The sequence below is a fragment of the Carettochelys insculpta genome, unplaced genomic scaffold (genome assembly GCF_033958435.1).
Source record: "Carettochelys insculpta isolate YL-2023 unplaced genomic scaffold, ASM3395843v1 scaffold_0073, whole genome shotgun sequence".
NCBI classification, from domain to species: Eukaryota; Metazoa; Chordata; order Testudines; family Carettochelyidae; genus Carettochelys; species Carettochelys insculpta.
This window is the reverse complement of record NW_027439110.1, coordinates 27186-27500: the sequence shown is the minus strand read 5'-3', so window position 1 is coordinate 27500 and position 315 is coordinate 27186.

Sequence of the window (315 nt, the reverse complement as noted above, 5' to 3'; positions counted from 1 at the left end):
ACCCTTTTTCGGCCGCCTTCGCCTCCAAATTTTTCCCCCCGTTTCCTTGCCCACTCCTCGGTCACTTCATACGCCCTCCCCCTTACATCCACCGTACGCAACACCTCCACCGGGCTTAATAGTCCACAACCGAGACCCAGGGCCTTCCCCGCTCTCAACAACCTCCACCCACGGTCCCCCTCCACCGGGCTTAATAGTCCACAACCGGGACCCAGGGCCTTCCCCGCTCTCAACAACCTCCACCCACGGTCCCCCTCCACCGGGCTTAATAGTCCACAACCGGGACCCAGGGCCTTCCCCGCTCTCAACAACCTC